This window comes from Pristiophorus japonicus, unplaced genomic scaffold (assembly GCF_044704955.1).
Source record: "Pristiophorus japonicus isolate sPriJap1 unplaced genomic scaffold, sPriJap1.hap1 HAP1_SCAFFOLD_37, whole genome shotgun sequence".
NCBI lineage: Eukaryota > Metazoa > Chordata > Chondrichthyes > Pristiophoridae > Pristiophorus > Pristiophorus japonicus.
Genome location: NW_027253543.1, coordinates 5,941,215 through 5,958,466, shown reverse-complemented (window position 1 = coordinate 5,958,466; position 17,252 = coordinate 5,941,215). Strand labels below are relative to the sequence as shown.

Here is a 17,252-nt window from a genome sequence, read left to right as displayed (position 1 = left end):
AATTCCTGTAATTAAGGATATCCAATTTCCCCTGTTCTTGGAGCTATTTCCCTTGTTCTGGGGTTAATTGCAATGTTCTTGGAGCTGCAAAAACCGATCGTATGGGAGCTCCCAATGACGCTGTTGCTGGAGCTCCTAATTCCCCAGGTTATGCAGATCCTAGTTCCTAAGTTTCTGGAGCTCTTTCAGTTGTTTGTGGCGATCCTAGTTCCCCTGTCTCTGGGGCTAAACTTTGCGCTGATAATGAAGCACCTAATTGTGATTTTTATGTAGCGAACATTTCAACCAGTATATTTAGCTCCGAATTATTTCGCTTATTGTGAGCTCTGCAAACGCCCCTGCTACAGGCATAGCTAGCTTTCCTGTTTCTTGAGCCAACTATTCTCTTTAATAAATGTAAATCTCTTGGTTCTGGAGCAACTTCCCCTGTACTGATTTCCGTCTCTATGGAGTTCCTAATTGCCCAGTTTCTGCACCGCCCAATTCGGCAGTTCCTGTAACTCCCAATTCCCGAGTTTCTGGAGCTAATTCACCTGTTTCTGCAGCTGCTAATTCCCCTGCTCCTAGAGCTAATTCCTCTGTTTCTGAAGCTGCTAATTCCCCTGCTCCGAGAGCTATTTCCCCTGTTTCTGAAGCTCATGTTTTTCTGGAGTTCCTAATATCCCAGATTGTGGATCTCCCAATGCATCTGTTTCTGGAGGTAACTGCCCAGTTTCTGTTGTTAATTCTACTCTTTCTGGAGCTAATACCTTTTTTCCTGCGGAAAATTCATATGGAGCTCCTAATTTCACTTTATCTGGAGCTCTAAATTGCGCGGTTTGTGAAATATATAATTGTGCTTTTTACCTGTCTAGTAGACGACGATATAAATGGCTCCGAAATCCTGTTTATGGTGCGCTCTCCTAATTACCCCGCAACATGAAGACGAAAATGCAACTTTTCTGGAGCTAACTCTCCTGTTTTTAAATGTAATTCCCCTGTTTCTGGAGCTAATTGCACTGTACTGTGAATATTCCTGTGTTCCTGGAGTTGGCTTCCCCTGTTTCTGGAGCAAATTCCTCTGTTTCTGGAGCTGCGAATTTACCAGTTTCTGTAATTACTTCTTTTCATCTTTCAAGACCTAATTCAACAATTTCTAGATTTATGTCCCCTGTTTCCGTCGGTATGTCTCCAGTTTCTGTCGCTAATGCCCTTGTTTCTGCGCTAAATCCCGTGTTTCTGGACCTTCTACTTCCATTCTTACTGCGAGTCCTAATTTTCCTGTTTCCGGAGGGAATTCCCATTTTTCTGCCGCAAATAACCTATTTCTGGACCTAATGCCTTTAGCTTCTGGAGAAAAATATAGTTTCTGGAAGTCATAGTTCCCCTCTTTCTGGAGATTCTGAGTTGTTTGTGGATCTCCTCATTGTCCTTTTTCTGCAGCTCCAAGTTGCGCTGATAATGAAGCATCTAATTGTCCTATTTATCTGTCTACTAGTTATATATATGTATATATATATATACATATATATATATATATATCTGAAGTGTCCTGTTTAAGTGCGCTCCCCTAAATCGTCTGCTGTCACATCTTTCTGGAGCTTAATCTGCTCTTTCTAACCCCAATCCCTCTGTTTCTGGAGCTAATTCCACAGTTTCTGGAGCTAATTCCAAGGTTTGTGTGGCTGCTAATTTCCCAGTCCGTGGAGCTCATAATTCCTCTGTTACTGGAGCAAATTACCCTATTCCTGCAGCAAATCACCTTTTACATGAAGCTGAAATGTCCTCTGCTTCTGGAGCATCTAATTCTCTCTGTTTCTGTATATCATCGCGATATTCCTGGACATAATTCCCCTCTCTCTGGAGCTCCTAATTCCGCGGTTTCTGTAGCCCTTAATTCCCCAGTTTGTGGAGTTAACTCCAATATTTCTGGAGCTATTTCCCCGGTTTCTGGAATTAATTCTGGTAACTAAGCATATTCCATTTGCCATTTCGGGAGCTTTTTCCCTTGTTCCGGGTTTAGATTCAATTATCTTGGAGCTGCTAAATCCCATCTTATGGGAGTTGCCAATGCCGCTGTAGCTGGAGCACCTACTACCCCAGGTTATGCAGGTCCTAGTTTCCCTTTTTCTGGAGCTAATTCACTTAATTGTGGAGACGCTAATTCCCCTGTTTCTGGAGCTTCAAATTGCGCTGTATATGAAATACCGAATTGGGCTTTTTATGTGGCTACCATTTCCCTGATATATTTAGCTTCGAATTATTCTGCTTATGCTGCGCTCTCCTAATTCCCCCGCTGCAGAAATAGATAGTTTACCTGTTTCATGAGCCAATGCTTCTCTTTCTAAATGTAATTGCTTTTTACTGGAGCAACTTTCGCTGTACTGAATAAAATTCCATGTTTCTGGAGCTCCTAATTCACCAGTTTCTCCAGTGCCTAATTTGGCAGTTTGTGTAACTCCTAATTCTCCTCTTTGAAGAACTTATTCCCCTGTTTCTGGAGCTAATACCCATGTTCCCGAACTAAAATCCAGTCATACAGGAGCTCCTAATTCTACAGGAGCTCCTAATTCCCCTCTCTGCAGCTCCTAATTCCCCTGTTCCTGGAGATAATTCAGCTGTTTCAGGAGCTCATGTCTTTCTGGAGCTCCTGATATCCAGATTGTGATCTACTAATGCATCTGCTTCTGGAGATAATTCCCCGGTTTCTGTTGCTAACTCAACTGTTTCTGGAGATAACCTTTGTTTCTGGGGAAACTTATTCTGGAGTTCTTAATTTCCCTTTTTCTGAAGCTCCAAATTGTGCAGTTTATGAAGCACATTATTATCCGTTCCTTTTAGTGTCTAGTAGTTTGCCGATATATATGGCTAGGAAGTGTCCTGTTTATGGTGCGCTCTCCTAATTACCCTGCAACATGAAATGTAAATGCATCTTTTATGGAAATAACTCTCCTCTTTCTAAAAGTAATTCCCCCGTCTCTGGAGCTAATTGGACTGTACTTTGATTATTGATGTTTTCCTGGAGCACGTTTCCCCTGTTTCTGCACCTCCACATTGCCCTGTTTCTGGAGCGAATTCCACTGTTTCTGGAGTTTCTAATTTAACCGTTTCTATAACTCCTACTATTCATCTTTCCAGACCTATTTCCACAGTTTATAGACCTAATTCCCCTGTTTCTGGCGCTAATTCTTTTGTTTGTGTGCTAATTCCAGTGTTCCTGTAGCTCCTACTTTTCCTTTTTATGGGACTCCAAATTCCCTCTTCCTGGATGGAATTCCCCTCTTTCTGGAGCGAATTCAGCTGTTTCTGGAGTAAATACCTTTGTTTCTGGAGAAGTTTCCATAGTTTCTGGAGGTCCTCTTTCTGGAGATATTTCAGCTGTTTGTGGTGCTCCTAATTCCCCTGTTACTGGAGCTCCAGTTTGCACTGTTTATGAAGCAACTAATTGTCCTTGTTACCTGTCTACTCGTTTGCCGATATAGCTCCGATTTGTCCAGTTTATGTTGCGCTGTTCTAAATCCTCTGCTGCAGGGACAGCTAAGGTTATTCTTCCTAGAGCTTACTCTGCTCTTTCTAACCCCACGCCCCTGTTTCTGGAGCTAATTTCGCTGTTTCTGGAGCTAATTCTAATATTCCTGAGACTGCTAATTTCCCAATCTGTGGAGCTCCTAATTCCTGTGTTACTGCAGCAACTTTCCCTGTTCCTGTAGCAAATTACCTTGCAACTGTAGCTGAAATGTCCTCTCTTTCTGGATAAATTAATTCTGTCTCTTTCTGTATATAATCGCGATACTTCTGGACATAACTCCACTCTCTTTGCAGCTCCTAATTCTGGTGTTTCTGAAGCACTTAATTTCCCAGTTTGTGGAGTTAACTCCAATATTTCTGGATCTAATTCACTGATTTATGGAATTAATTCCTGTAATTTAAGGATAACCCATTACCCCTGTTTTTTCAGCTATTTCCCTTGTTCAGGGGTTAGTTTCAATGTTCTTGGAGCTGCTAGATCCCATCTTGTGGTAGCTCCGAATGCCGCTGTTGCTGGAGCTCCTACTACCCCAGGTTATGCAGGTCATGGTTCCCCTCTTTCTGGAGCTAATTCACTTATTTGAGGAGATCCTAATTCCTCTGTTTCTGGGGTTTCAAATTGCGCTTTTAATGAATCACCTAATTGTGCTTTTTATGTGGTTACCATCTCCCGATATATTTAGCTCCGCATTATTCTGCTTACCGTGCGTTATCCTAATTCCCTTGCGACTGGAGTAGCTAGGTGCGTGTTTCTTGAGCCAAAGCTTCTCTTTCCAAATGTAAATCTCTTTTTTCTGGAGCTACTTCCGTTGTACTGATCAAATTTCCGTGTTTCTGGAGCTCCTAATTCCCACGTTTCTCCAGTGCCCAATTCGGCAGTTTCTGTAACTCCTAATTCTCATCTTTCTCGATCTAATTCCCCCGTATCTGGAGCTGATGCCCTTGTTTCTGAACTAATTCCAGTAATCCTCGAGCTCCTAATTCCCCTCTCTGCAGCTCCTAATTCCCCTGTTCCTGGAGATAATTCCCCTGTTTCTACGCTAATTCCCGTGTTCCTGGAGCTACTACTTCCCTCTTTCTGCGATTCCTAATTTCCCTGCTTCTGGAGCGAATTCCACAGATTCTGGAGCGTCTAATTTACCAGTGTCTGTAACTCCTACTTTTCTTCTTTCAAGACCTAATTCCACAGTGTCTAAACTTAATTGCACTCTTTCTGTCGCTATTTCCCTTGTTTTTGCGTTAATTCCCGTGTCCTGGAGCTCCTACGTTCCCACTTTCTGCGACTCCTAATTTCCCTGTTCCTGGAGGGAATTATCCTGTTTATATAGCTAATTCAGCTGTTTCTGGAGCTAATATCTATGTTTCCGGAGAAAATTCGACAGTGTTTGGAAGTCCCAGTACTCCATTTTCTGGAGATTCTGAGTTGGCTGTGGAGCTCCTAATTGTCCTTTTTCTGGAGCTCCAAATTGCGCTGTTGTTGAAGCAACGTCCCCTGTTCCGGGAGCTAATCACCTTGTATCTGTAGCTGAAAAGTCCTCTGTTTCTGGAGCGCCGTATTTTCGATCTTTCTGGGGATAATCACCATATTTCTGGATATAATCCCTCTCTTTCTAGAGCTCTTAATTCCGTTGATTCTAGAGCAATTCATTCCCCAATTTGCAGAGTTAACTCCACTATTTCTGGAGCTAATTCCTCCGTTTCTGGAATTCTTAAGTATAAGTAAGGATATCCCAACACCCCTGTTTCTGCAGCTATTTCTCTTGTTCCGCGGTTGGATTCAGTTTTCTTGGAGCTGGTAAATCCCATCTTATGGGAGCTCCCAATGCCGCTGTTGCTGGAGCTCCGACTACCCCAGGTTAAGCCGGTCCGAGTTTCCCTGTTTCTGGAGCTAATTCAGTTCTCCTGTTTCTGGAGCTTGAAATTGCGCTGTTCATGAAAGACTTAATTGTGCTTTTTATGTGGCTCCCATTTCCCCGATATATTTAGCTCTGAATTATTCTGCTTATGGTGCACACTCCTAATTCCCCTGCTCCATGAATAGTTAGTTTTCCTGTTTCGTGAGCCAACTCTTCTCTTTCAAAATGTAATTCCTTTGTTTCTAGAGCTACTTCCTTTATTCTAAACAAATTCCCCTGCTTCTGGAGCTCCTAATTCCCCAGTTTCTCCAGCGCCTAATTCGGCAGTTTCTGTAACTATAATTCTCATCTTTCTAGACCTAATCCCCCTATTTCTGAAGCTAATGCCCTTGTTTCTGAACTATTTCAGGTATTCCTCGTACTGTTAATCACCTTCTCTGCAGCTCCGAGTTCCCCTGTTCCTGGAGCTAATTCCACTTATTCTGGAGCTCATGTTTTTCACATCACAGATTGTGGATCCCCTAATGTATCTATTTCTGGAGGTAACTCCCCTATTTCTGTTGTTAATTCAACATTTTCTGGAGCTAACCTTTTTTTCTTGGGAAAATTCCTCTGGACCTCCTAATTTCCCTTTTTCGGGAGCTCCAAATTGTGCGGTTTATAAAGCACATAATTGTACATGTCGTGTAGTTTGCTGATATGTATGGTTACGCATTGTTCTGTTTATGGTGCGCTCTCATAATTACCCTGCAATATGAACGGAAAATTCACGTTTCCTGAAGGTAACTATCCTCTTTCTAAGCGCAGTTTCTCTATTTCAGGAGATAATTGCGATACTATGATCATTCCTGTGTTCCTGGAATTCACTTTCCCTGTTTCTGCAGCGCACCATTGCCCTGTTTCTGTAGCGATTTCCACTGTTTCTGGAGCTGCAAATTTACCAGTTTCTGTAACTCCTACTTTTCATCTTTCAGGACCCAATTCTAGTTTTTGGCTAACTTCCCCTGTTTCTGGAGCTAAAACCTTTAGTTGTGGAGAAAATTACACAGTTTTTGGAAGTCCTAGTTCACCTCTTTCTGCAGATATTGAGTTGTTTGTGGAGCTCATAATTGTCCTTTTTCTGGAGCTCCACAGTGCGCTGGTTATGAAGTACCTAATTGTGCCTTTTATGTGGCTACGATTTCCAGGATATATTTAACTTTGAATTATTCTACTTATGGTGCGCTCTCCTAATTCCCCTGCTATAGAAATAGCTAGTTTACCTGTTTCTTGAGCCTAATTACCCTCTCTGCAGCTCCCAATTCCCCTATTCCTGGAGCTAATTCCCCTTTTCTGGAGCTGATGTTTTTTTTTGATATACTAATATCCCAGATTGTGGATCTCCCAATGCATCTGTTTTTGGAGGTAACCCCCCTCTTGCTGTTTGTAATTCAACGGTTTCCCGAGCTAATACCTTTTTTCTGGGAAAAATTCCAGTGAAGCTCCAGAATTCCATTTTTCTGGAGCTCCACATTGTGCGGTTTATGAAGCAAATAATTGTCTTTTTGACGAGTCTAGTAGTTTGCCGATATATATGGTTCCGAATTTTCCTACTTGTGGTTCGCTCAGTGTGTGGGTTCAGTGACTGGGGTCAGGGCTCAGTGAGTGGGATCATTGAATGGGCTCAGTGAGTGGGGTCAGGTTTCAATGAGTGAGGTCAGTGATTGGGGTCAGTGATTGGGCTCAGTGAGTGGGGTCATGGCTCAGTGAGTGGGATCAGTGAGTGAGCTCAGTGAGTGGGCTCAGTGATTGGGCTCAACAAGCATAATCAGTGAGAAGTCTCTGTGAGGGTGGTCAGTGAGATGGCTCAGTGAGTGGGATCAGTGAGTGGGTTCAGTGAGTTTTCTCAGAGAGTGGGCTTCAAAGCCATGGATATCATGAACTCGGTTGTGAACGATATTTTGGATCGCATTGCGGGTGAGGCTTCCCGCCTGGCCCAATACAACAAGCGCCGCACCATCAGCTCCCGGGTGATCCGGACCACCATGCGCCTGCTGCTACCCGGGGAGCTGGCCAAGCACGCGGTGTCGGAAGGGGCAAAGGCGGTGACCATGTCCACCAGCTCCAAGTATAACTGCGCGCTGTCCTGAGAGATCAAACCCAAACACAACGGCTCTTTTAAGAGCCACCCACAACCTCTCTGAACAAGCTGCACAAACGCATCTGCATTTGGACTCAATTTACTGTAATTATTTTTTGAAAAACTTTGTGCGAACCTTTGCAGTCCCAGCTACAGATTTAGTTTTAAATTCTCAGATAACCGATTGTACTGTCCGCTTTGACGTAAACTACAAACACGGTCCCTGGTCGCTCTTTCCCATTACTCTTTTACACCGCCTGATGACGAATTTGAAGCTTGTTTTAGGGTGAGACTCAGACTTTGGCCACCTCATTCTCTCTCAAGACCTTTTCAATTTAAAAGAAAATTCTAGTTAGGAGTCAAACAGTTTATTAACCCTGGAGTCCGAGCGTAATAACCCAGTTAAAACCTGGAGTCCGAGCGTAACAAACGGGAAAGTTTGAACACTCTGTCCCTCTTCACTTTTCACAAAGGGACTCCCAGTTCTGGTCTCACTGCCGCCTTTGCGCTGGATCGATCGATAATCTATGAATCCCGAGTTTTACAAAGATTGAGCTGGAATGTATCCCTTTACAGAATCAGTGGGGAATGATTATCGCACATTACAGATAGTTAAAAATGAACCGGAATTTAATCCTGATTGTAAAAGCCTGGAACTTGCAATGGAAATATGGATTAAGACGAAAGGAAACAAAAAATGTTTGGATATATTTGGCTAATGGTGAAGTTATTTTCATAATCCGCAATTTTAACAATTATTTGCTGTATTTTATCAATTTCTAAATCGTTAGAGGACTGACTGTTGAGAACAGTCATTTCCACCCAGGTTTCATTGGCGGGCTAAACAGGCTGCGATTGGTCATTAGAAAGAACAAAGAAATTCCTCACAGAGCAACCAATCACAATGTCGCTCTCTGCATTCCTCGAGATAGTATAAGAAGGGCAGATGTGGAAACAGTTTCTCATTCTTTCTCTGAACGTGTGGATTAAGTAAATGTCTGGAAGAGGAAAAAAGCGGCGGTAAAGCTCGGGCCAAGGCCAAGTCTCGCTCCTCCCGGGCCGGACTGCAGTTCCCTGTGAGCCGTGTTCAAATGCTCCTGCAGAAGGGGAACTACGCAGAGCATGTGGTTGCCGGAGCCACGGTCTACATGGTTGCTGTGCTCGAGAATCTGACCGCTGAAATCCTGGAGCTGGCCAGCAACGCGGCCCGCGACAACACGAAGACTCATATCATACCCAGACACCTGCAGCTGGCCATCCGCAACGACCAGGAGCTCAAAAAGCAGCTGGGAAAGGTGGCCATCGCTCAGGGCAGGATGCTGCCTAATATCCAGGCTGTGCTGCTGCCCATGAAAACCAAGTGCATGTAAAGCGGACAGGGTTGAATCTATTAACCCAAAGGATCTTTTCAGAGACACACACATTATCTATGAAAGGGCTGATTACAGTTCTATGGGTCGCAGTTTCCCGGTTCTAATTTAATATTAAATGTCTGTAATTAAGCTGGGAGTTTGCTGATCAAAAACGAGCCTCAGACATTCTCAGTTAAAAGCATGAACATCTCGAAGTCCAGATCACCAACCAGTGCCGCATGTATGCTGTTAGCCAATATTCAGATCAGTGAATCAATGTGGAGAGGGACTGGCTTCAGAAAAATACAAATCAGGTGGAACCTGAACGTGAGACCACCAATCATTCAAAACGTTGTTGGGAGAGTTGAATATGAACGGATGATAAGAGCCGAGTATAAAGGAAATGAACGGTTGATGGGCTCACCGTATCTTATTGGGACAATAATTCCATAGGGAGAGGTTGAAACATCCTGAACACATTGTTCCATGCAGATTTTTCCCCTTTTCATTTTTATACAGGATAGAAACATTGAAACATAGAAAATAGGTGCAGGAGTAGGACATTCGGCCCTTCGAGCCTGCACCGCCATTCAATTAGTTAATGGCTAAACATGTAACCCCATTCCTGTTTCTCGCCAGACCCCTTGCTTCACCTTGTAGTAAGGACTACATCTAACTCGTTTATGAATATATTTAGTGAATTGGTCTCAACATCTTTCTGTGGTAGAGAATTCCACAGGTTCACCACTGTCTGGTGAAGAAGTTTCTCATCCTTAATGGCTGACCCGTTAGACTGTGACCCCTAGTTCTGGACTTCCCCAACATTGGGAACATTTTTCCTGCATCTAACCTGTCTAAATCCGTCAGAATTTTAAACGTTTCTATGAGATATCCTCTCATTTCTCTGAACTCTAGTGAATACAAGCCCAGTTGCTCCAGGCATTCTTGGTATGTCAGTCCCGCCATCCCGGGAATCAGTCTGGTGAACCTTCGCTGCACTCCCTCAATAGCAAGAATGTCCTTCCACAAGTTAGGAGACCAAAACTGTGCACAATACTCCAGGTGTGGCCTCACCAAAGCCCTGTACAACTGTAGTAACACATCCCTACCTCTGTACTCAAATCCCCTCGCTATGAACGCCAACATGCCATTTGCCTTCTTAACTGCCTGCTGTAACAGCGTGCCAACCTTCAATGACTGATGTATCATGACACCCAGATCTCGTTGCACCTCCACTTATCCTAATCTGTCACCATTCAGATAATAATCTGTCTCTCTGTTTTTACAACCAAAGTGGATAACCTCACATTTATCCACATTATACTTCATCTGCCATGCATTTGCCCACTCACCTATCCTATCCAAGTCGCTCTGCAGCCTCATAGCATCCTCCTCGCAGCTCACACTGCCACCCAACTTAGTGTCATCCGCAAATTTGGTGATACTACATTTAATCCCCTCGTCTAAATCATTAATGTACAATGTAAACAGCTGGAGCTGCAGCACAGATCCTTGCGGTACACCACTAGTCACTGCCTGCCATTCTGAAAAGTACGCATTTACTCCTCCTCTTTGCTTCCTGTCTACCAACCAGTTCTCAATGTCAGCACACGACCCACAATCCCATGTGCTTTAACTTTGCACATTAATCTCTTTTGTGGTACCTTGTCGAAAGTCTTCTGAAAGTCCAAATACACCACATCAACTGGTTATCTCTTGTCGCCTCTACTGGAAACATTCTCATAAAATTCCAGAAGATTTGTCAAACATGCTTTTCCTTTCTCAAATCCAGGCTGACTTGGAACTATCATGTCACCTCTTTCCAAATGCACTGCTGTGACATCCGTAATAATTGATTCCATCTTTTTACCCACTACCGATATCAGGCTGACCCCTGGTCTATAATTACCTGTTTTCTCTCTCCCTCTTTTTTTTTAAAGCGGGCTACATTGGCTACCCTCCACTCCATAGGAACTGATCCAGAATCTATGGAATGTTGGAAAATGACTGTCAATGCACCGCTATTTCCAAGGCCACCTCATTAAGTTCTCTGGGATGCAGACTATCAGGCCCTGGGGATTTATCGGTCTTCAATACCATCAATTTTCCCAACACAAATTTCCGACTAATAAGGACTTCCCTCAGTTCCTCCTTCTTCCTGGACCCTCTGACCCCTTTTTTATCCGAATGTTGTTTGTTTCCTCCGTAGTGAATACCGAAACAAAGTACTTGTTCAATTGGTCTGCCATTTCTTTGTTCCCAGTTATGACTTCCCCTGATTCTGACTGCAGGGGACATACTTTTTTCTCTTTACATATCGATAGAAGTTTTTGTAGTCCATTTTAATGTTCCTTGCAAGCTTCCTCTCGTACTCTACATTCCCTGCCATAATCAAACCATTTGGCCTCTTCTGCTGAGTTCTAAATTTCTCCCAGTCCCCGGGTTCGCTGCGATTTCTGGCAATTTGTTTGCCACTTCCTTGGCGTTTATGGTATCCCTGATTTCCCTTGATAGCCACGGTTGAGCCACCATCCTTTATTTATTTTTATGCCATACAGGGATGTACAATTGTTGTCGTTCATACATGCGGTCTCTAAATGTCTGCCATTGCGCATCCACTGTCAACCCCTTAAGTATGATTCGCCAATCAATGCTAGCGAATTCACGCCTCATGCCTTCAAAATCACCCTTCTTTAAGTTCTGGACCAAAATTGCATCTCCGGTTAATTAAAAATATTCCAAGTAATATCCCCGCATTAAAAGCTGGTTTAAAGTTGAGATACAGGTTGTAGACACCTCGTCCTCTCCCTGGAATCTATCCCGGTTTGTGCACAGGGACCAACTCACTATCAGAGCTCTCACTTATACTTACTGACCCACATTGGGCGGGCGCTTTCGATATACTGGGCATCTCATTCACTTTTAAACCTGGATCAATACCGCACCATCAGTTATTCACCGCCTGCCCTGTGTAAACCGAGTGACAGTAACACTACAAGACCTGCACGATGTGTGCACAGGCTAGTTTGGCTGGCGCCAGTCACAGCTCTTTCCTATGCTGATTTGGTGGCTCTGAAAAGAGCTGTTGTTGCATTTGGTGCTGAAGCTTCGAGCCCGGGCAGGGGGAGTCTCAGCGCGCTCCCGACTGAAGCGCCGGGCCACCTGGATGTATTTGAGCAGAGGAAACTTTACAAGGACACCCGCAAAGCCTCCCTGATAAAATGCAACATCCCCAATGACCCCTGGCATTACCTGGCCAAAGACCAACCTAAGTGGAGGAAGTGCATCCGGGATGGCGCTGATCACCTCCAGTCCATCGCCGAGAAATGCAGAAACCAAGCGCAGGCAGAGGACAGGGCGTGCAGCAAAGCTGTCCCTTCATCCCTTACCATCAATGACTATCTGCCCACATGTGACATGGACTGTGGTTCTCATATTGGATTGTACAGCCACCTAAGGACTCATTTTTAGAGTGGAAGCAAGTCTTCCTCAATCCCACTGGAATGCCGATGATGATGAATGCGGAGCTTCCTTTGAAAGTGTCTGGGAGTGTCCGCCCCGGGGCTGTGATTGGTCGCAGTTCGACTGCCAATCAAATTTGAACCAATCACCGAGAGTGAAAAGCAAGGACGGGGATTACTGGGCCATGATTGACTGAAATGAAACTGACAGTTTGTCAATTTCAAACAGCCGGCCAATTTCAGAGTATCAACAAACAGATTAAATGAACTCTAATTTCCCGCCAGCAGTTTAAGAATCTCCTTCTTTATAACCTCGCTGCTGCTCCATTATCAGTCACCAAACCCATTCTCTTTAACATTCCGGTTTGAATTCTGTCCCATTCCCTGATAGGTCTGTACCGGGCGGGAATACTTCCCCAATCACTGCAACCTGTAAACACAAATTCCCGCATCAATCCCGCCAGTGCCGTTTCGTTTAACCGGTTCTCACACAGAAACCTCACAATATGACAGGATTACCTGTCAGGGGAAACTGTAATGTCTGGGTAAAGGAGACTCTGTATCCCCGCCCTCTCATTTTGATCGTGATCGAATTTCTGATCTCTCATATTAAAATATTGTTCTCAAAGATTTAATAATTCCCTTATTCCTACAGCGAAAACAGTCATTTTCTTTGAGACATCCAGTGGTCTTGTAAGGGCTATATAAATTCGAGACTTTTTTCTCTTTCCATTAATGAAATAGCTGAATTAATATCCCAATCTAATTGTCCACACTCCCATCCCCAGGTCGCTGCTCTCTCCGTGTGAGGCGTTGGGTGTCTCTCAGAAGAGCCTTTGTGTTATGTCCGTTGGAAAGGGTCGAGTTGTTCAGCCGTCGAATCCACAGAGAGTGCGGCCCTGCCGTTTCAGAGCGCACTCCACATCCATGGCAGTGACCGTCTGTGCTTCACATGTTCGATGTAGGTGACTGCGTTCCTGATCACATTCTCCAGGAAAATCTTCAGCACCCCGCGCATCTCCTGGTAGACCAGGCCCGAGAACCGCTTGACACTGCCACGGCGAGCCAGGTGGCGGATGACAGGTTTGGTGATGCCCTGGATGTCATCACGGAGCACTTTACGGTGCCACTTGACTCTGCTTTTGCCCATTCCATTGTCTCATTTACCTCGGCCAGACATGAATGAGAAACGAACTGCTCCTAGCTCCTTTTTATTGAGCTAGCCCCGACCTGACTGAGAAAGTCCAGATTGAAAGAGGCGGGAAGGGGAGGAGACAGAATGAGAGATTCAACAGAGAGTGCGGCAGGGGATGCAACAGAATCAAAATTGAGACAGAGAGCAGAGCTCTGATCTTCCAGCTCCAGCTCCAGCTTTCTGCAACCGCCAATTTCAAATTGTTTTATCAACAATAGAAGCGATGCTCAGCGCTCCCCGCAAATCCTTACAGACTCACAATTCATATTGTTATGTATGCAATAAAGATTCAAACTGAGGAATGTTTAACTAAGCAAGGTACACACTTGGCTCTGCTTTATTTGGTCCCAAAGTGCGTGACACTCAAAATGGCTGGCCTTTGCGTGCGTACTGCTCAGTGGCCTCCAACAATCACACCATCTGGTGGCTACAAACAGAATGTACAGACATGAAAATACACCCCCGTGCAATCGTATCACAGTATTTCACAGGCTGAGACAGTCCGGTGCTTTGCTCTTCTGGGCTGACCCTCTTATTTCGATTCCAGCCTTGGGTGAACGCGCGGAGTCTGTTCTGGCTGGTGTCTGGATGCCTGACTTGTTGGGGGTGGCCGTGGCCATGTCAGGAATTGCAGTTCCATTTTTATTGAACAGGTCCATGATGGAAATTCCGGGTTCTCTGAAGGCTGCTGTTAGGGTGGTTGGTCATCGACGGTTTCTTCGTCCGACTGTTCTGGCTCATCTCTGTGCCTCAGCTTTGTCTGATCCATGTGTTTTCTGCAAGTTTTCCTATCCTTGAGCATAATAATGAATACTCTGTTGCCCTTCTTGGCATGACCGTACCAGCAGGACATTTGAGACCCTGAACATAGGTCAACACATGTGCAGATCATTAATATAACTCTCACGTGACACAGTTGCGCGATCGTGGTACCGCTGTTGACTTTTTCTTCTGCATTCAGCACGATTATTTAAATATGGTGTACCAGAGAGAGCTTGGTCTTAAGACCTCTTTTCATCATGATTTCAGCAGCCGAGACCCCTATGAGTGTGTGGGGTCTTGTCCTGTAACACAGCAGTATGCACGACAAGCGGGTCTTTAGTGACCCTTGAGTTACTCTCCTCATGCTTTGCTTGATAATTTGTACTGCACGTTCAGCTTGCCCTTTGGACGCTAGCTTGAACGGTGCTGACCTTACATGGTTTATGCCACTAAGTTTCACAAACTCCTGAAACTCTTGACTGGTGAATCACAACCCATTGTCGCTCACCACTATGTTAGTAAAACCATGTGTGGCGAATATGGCATTGAGATTCTCTATAGTTGCCGTGGAGGTACTGGATGACATGATTATGCTTTCTATTCACTTCGAAAAAGCGGTCATGATTATGCATTCTATTTGAATTAGCATCTACCACCACTAAAAGCACCTTGCCCAGAAAGGGACCTGCAAAATCTACATGGATCCTGGATCAAGGTTTGGATGGCCATGAAAACCGACTGAGTGGCGATTCCGCTGGTGCTTTGCTGAGCTGCATACAAGTGTTGCACTGATGCTCGCATGCTTCCAGCTCAGAATCAATTCCTGGCCACCAAATGTGGTACCTGGTGAGGGCCTTCATCATCACTATACCAGGATGTATGCTGTGTAACTCATGCACGAACTTCTCTCTCCCTTTCTTGGGCATTACAACGCGATTGCCCCATAATATGCAATCTGCTTGAATAGATCGTTCGTTCTTGCGACGAATGTATTGTTTGGCATCCTCGCACATTTGCTTAAGTATGGCAGACCAATCCCCTTTGAGGATGCAAACCTTTACTACCGATACAATTGGGTGCTGGCTGGTTCACGTCTTAACTTGTTGCGCCATGACAGGGGTTCCTTCACTCTCAAAAGCATCCATGATTAACATTAGATTAGCCGGTTGTGGCGATTCAACCTCCGGTGTGGGCAACGGCAACCAGCTCAAAGCATCAGCACAATTATCTACGCCAGGTCTGCAGCGAATGACATAATCATAGGCAGATAATGTCAGCGCCCACCTTTGGTTGAGGGATGAAGCAATGGTATTGATAAATTTGCTCTCAGAAAACAATGAAATGAGCGGCTTGTGATCAGTCTCTAATTTGAACTTCAGACCGAACAGGTATTGATGCATCATTTTAACACCATACACACATGGTAAAACTTATTTTTCTACCATGCTGAAGGATCTTTCCGCTTTCGTCAATCTTTTGGATAGGTGACAGATTGAAGTTTCCCTGGTTCATTGGCTTGTTGGAGTATGCAATAACTTCCATATGACGATGCATAACAGGCCAAAACTAAACGTTTACATGGATCATAATGTACCAGCAGCTTGTTCGAGCAAAGCAGGTTGGTGGCTTTCTCGAAAGCTCGATCTTGTGATGCGCCCCACACCAGGTTGTCCCCTTTTCTCAATTGAATGTGCAGTGATGCTAGTAAGCTGCTCAATTTAGGTAGGAAGTTACCAAAGTAGTTGAGTAAGCCCAGGAACGAACGCAGCTCCATCACATTCCACAGCTTGGCTGCATTCTTAATGGCCTTGGTTTTCATGTCAGTCGGTCTGATGCCATTAGCGCCGGTTTTCCTCCTCAGGAATACGACCTCCGGTGCGATGAAGATCACTTCGAGCGTTTCAGGCTGAGTCCCATCCTATCCAAAGGCAGTGGAATCTTTTCCAGGTTGTTCAGATGTTTCTTGGAGGCACAACTGGTGATCAGGTTGTCATCGTGGAACACGCCTGTTCTCAGAATGGATTTCAGTAGACATGCCATATTCCGCTGGAATATTGCTGCAGCCGAGCAAATTCCGAAAGGGCATCTGTGGTGAATAAACAGTCCTTTATGTGTGTTAATGCACGTAAGTCTCTTCGATGTCTAGACCAACTCCTATGTCATCTTGGCCGATGTCTAGTCCAGTTTTGTGAACGACTTCCCTCCTGCTAGCGTCACAAAGAAGTCATCAGCCTTCGGTACCGGGTACTGATCTTGTTTCAAAACCCTGTTTATCGGAGCCTTGTAGTATCCATAGATTCTGACTGTGCCATCACTTTTCAGCACAGGAACAATGGAGCTGACCCATTCATTAAATTCGACCGGTGATATGATTCCTTCACCCTGCAGTCTGTCCAGTTCAATTTTGACCTTGTCCCTCATCATATACGGCGCTACCCGAGCTTTACGATGGACTGTCTTGCAGCTGAGTCCAGATGGATCTGCACTTTGTCTCCCGTGAAATTATGATACCCGGTTCGAACAGCGAGGGGAACTTGCTCAATTCTTGGGCACATGTATCTTCCTCCGATGACAAAGACTTTATGTCGTTCCAGTCAAGTCTGATTTTCTCCAACCAGCTCCTGCCGAGCAACCCACAGCGGTAACTCGTGAACTGCACCATTGTATGACACTTTAATTTGTGCTCTGCCAATCACCTTTATCAGTTCTTTGGTGTACGTGCGCTGCTTGGCATTACCAGGCTCAGCCTAAGCCTCTCAATCTGAGTATCACACAGCTTATTAAATGCCCTCTAGTTCATGATCGATTGACTCGCCCCCGTGTCTATTTCCACCGATACCAGTATCCCATTAAAATTTACATAAGTCAAAATAGGCTTACCCTTGGTTATGAAGGAGTATAATCCACAGACTTCCTCCTGCGTCATCTCGGATTGCGTATCCCGATCCACACTAGTCTGATTCTCATCCTCCACTTGATGTGTCGCAGCTCGCTTGCTCA

General features: G+C 44.6%; 1 pseudogene; it reads right to left on the bottom strand.

Annotated features, from left to right (window-relative positions):
• Window positions 1-13,164: 13,164 nt before the first annotated feature.
• LOC139250311 (histone H4-like) lies at window positions 13,165-13,475 on the bottom strand (annotated as a pseudogene).
• Window positions 13,476-17,252: the final 3,777 nt, after the last annotated feature.